We start from the raw sequence: 2,940 nt of genomic DNA on the forward strand, positions 1-2,940 counted from the left end.
GGGGTGGTGAAGGGTACAGAGTGTATATGTCTTCTCCCAGTGGCTATTTTGAGTTAGTGTCCCCTGGAGCACAGGTGGGGGCCATCATGTCTGGCTGAGGTGTAGCTTATTCTCCATGAGACTATCCCCCTAGAGAGGGGAGAATTCTGTATCTGGATCTTCATGCCTGGTTTATTTTCCTTCCCTTCCCTTCCCTTCCCTCCCTCCCTCCCTCCCTCCCTCCCTCCCTTCCTTCCTTCCTTCCTTCCTCCCTCCCTCCCTTCTTTCCTTCCTTTTTATTTATTTGAGACGGAGTCTCTCTCTGTCACCCAGGCTGGAGTGCAGTGGTACGATCTCGGCTCACTGCAACCTCCGCCCCATGGGTTCAAGCAATTCTCCTGCCTCAGCCTCCCTAGTAGCTGGGATTATAGGTGCCTGCCACCATGCTTGGCTAATATATATATATATATATATATATATATATATATTCTTGTAGAGATAGGGTTTTGCCATGTTGGCCAGGCTGGTCTCGAACTCCTGACCTCAGGTGATTACCCTGCCTCAGCCTCCCAAAGTGCTGAGATTACAGGCATGAGCCACCATGCCGGGCCGCGCTTGGTTTATTTTCAAATTAGCGCCCCCTGGAGTTTCTAAACAGGCACACATTAGAAAAGCTAGCATGGTACAAGGAGTATCTGGGAGGAAGAGAGTGAAACAAAGGGTTTCAAAGTACATTTCAAGGCTAAGGCTAGAAATTTTTTTTAAAAAGTTTAAAATGTATTTTAAAGCTGAGCTACTTAGTCATATTAACACCGAAAGAGTAAGAAGGACATACTTCAGAAAAACCTATGGCTCTGTCCAGGCAGGGACAGTTGATGTCCTCACACTGACACTTTTACTGCGGAAAACTTCTGACGGATGGGAGTCTTGTCTTCAATACTTGCTAGCTGTGTGACCTTGGGCAAGCAGCTTCATCCCTCGGTGCTTCACTGCCCCCTTCACAAAGCTGTTACGATGAAATGCTTTGATCTACATAAAGCACTTAGCAGAGTGGCTTGGCAAGCCACAGTGGTTAGTATACAGTCGGTTCTCTGTATCCGTGGGTTCTGTATCTGTGGATTCAAACAACCAACTGAACATGTACAAATACTTTTTTTTTGGTCATTATCCTTTAAACCAAGCTTGTCCAACCCACACCCCTGTGGGTCTCCTGTGGCCCGGGACAGCTTAGAATGTGGCTTTGAATCTCATAAACTTTCTGAAAACATTATGAGATATTTTGGGGATTTTTTTTTCTTTTAGCTCATCAGCTATCATTAGTGTTGGTGTATTTTATTATTATTTTTGAGACAGAGTTTTGCTCTTGTTGCCCAGGCCAGAGTGTGGTGGCACAATCTCAACTCACTACAACCTCCCTTTCCAGGATTCAAGTGATTCTCCTGCCTCAGCCTCCCAAGTAGCTGGGATTACAGGCGTGTGCCACCATGCCCAGTTAATTTTTTGTTGTTGTTGTTTGTTTTTTAGATGGAGTCTCGCTCTGTCGCCCAGGCTGGAGTGCAGGGGTGCGATCTCGGCTCACTGCAAGCTCCACCTCCCAGGTCCATGTCATTCTCCTGCCTCAGCCACCGTGCCCGGCTAATTTTTTGTAGTTTAGTAGACACAGGGTTTCACCATGTTAGCTAGGATGGTCTCGATCTCCTGACCTCATGATCCGCCCGCCTTGGCCTCCCAAGCTGCTGGGATTATAGGTGTGAGCTACGGCGCCTGGCCGTGTTAGTGTATTTTGTGTGTGGCCCAAGATTCGATGTGGCCCAGGGAAGTCAAAAGATGGGACATTCCTGCTTTAAACAATACAATATAACAAGTACTTACAAAGTATTTACATAGTATTAGGTATCACAACTAATCTAGTGATGATTTAAAGGTATACAGGAGGATGGGCATAGGATGTATGCAAATACAATACTACTTTGTATCAGGGACTTGAGCATCCACAGATTTTGGTATCCGTGGGAGACTGCGGAACCAATCCCTGTGGATACCTAAGGACTGTATGGTTGACCTCGTTTTTATTAACCTGAGACAATAGCACCACCTCGTGGTTCTTTGTCCCAGGCACAGACAAGCTGAGCCCGTGGAACAAAAATGAGCCTTCCACTGATGGCAAAGGGGAAACCTTGTCTCATGGCCAAGGCTGAGGCTGGAGCAGAGAGAAAGAAAAGTCCTATTTGTTCATGTAAACACTCCAGGCTCAGACAAGCCCATCTCCTTGAGAATAAAGTTTGTTTCTGGGGAACTACTGTCCAAGCTGTTAACCCCTAGAAGAGGGACAAAAAATGAAATCTCTCTCCTTGGGCCTCCTCTACCTGCAGAGCTCCGTTCTTGGGGCGGGTAACGCTGTCTGTTCACAGTGGCTGGCAGGACAGTGGGGCTTTGGCCCCGTCACCCATAGAGGTAAGGGCTGAGGGAGACACTGCTGTCAGCCACAGCCCTTCCTGCCTCTTGTTTTCCTTTGATGTCTGCAGAATGAAAAAGGGAAAACAGGTTAGGCATGGTGGGCTGTAATCCCAGCATTTTGGGATGCTGAGGCGGGTGGATCACGAGGTCAGGAGTTCAAGACCATCCTGGTCAAGATAGTGAAATCCTGTCTCTACTAAAAATACAAAAATTAGCCGGGCATGGTGGTGTGCACCTGTAATCCCAGCTACTTGGGAGGCTGAGGCAGGAGAATCACTTGAACCTGGGAGGTGGAGGTTGCAGTAAGCCGAGATTGTGCCACTGCACTCACTCCAGCCGGGTGACAGAGCAAGACTCCGTCTCAAAAAAACAAACAACAACAACAAAAATGAAAGAAAAAGGGAAAACAGAATACAGGACTCTTTGTGATGGTCACAAAACAGTGGCAAATGTCAGCTCTCTGTGGTCCTCAATAAGAGTTTTTTTTTTTTTTTTTTTTTGAGA

This window comes from Trachypithecus francoisi, unplaced genomic scaffold (assembly GCF_009764315.1).
Source record: "Trachypithecus francoisi isolate TF-2019V2 unplaced genomic scaffold, Tfra_2.0 Contig00644, whole genome shotgun sequence".
Classification (NCBI taxonomy): Eukaryota; Metazoa; Chordata; class Mammalia; order Primates; family Cercopithecidae; genus Trachypithecus; species Trachypithecus francoisi.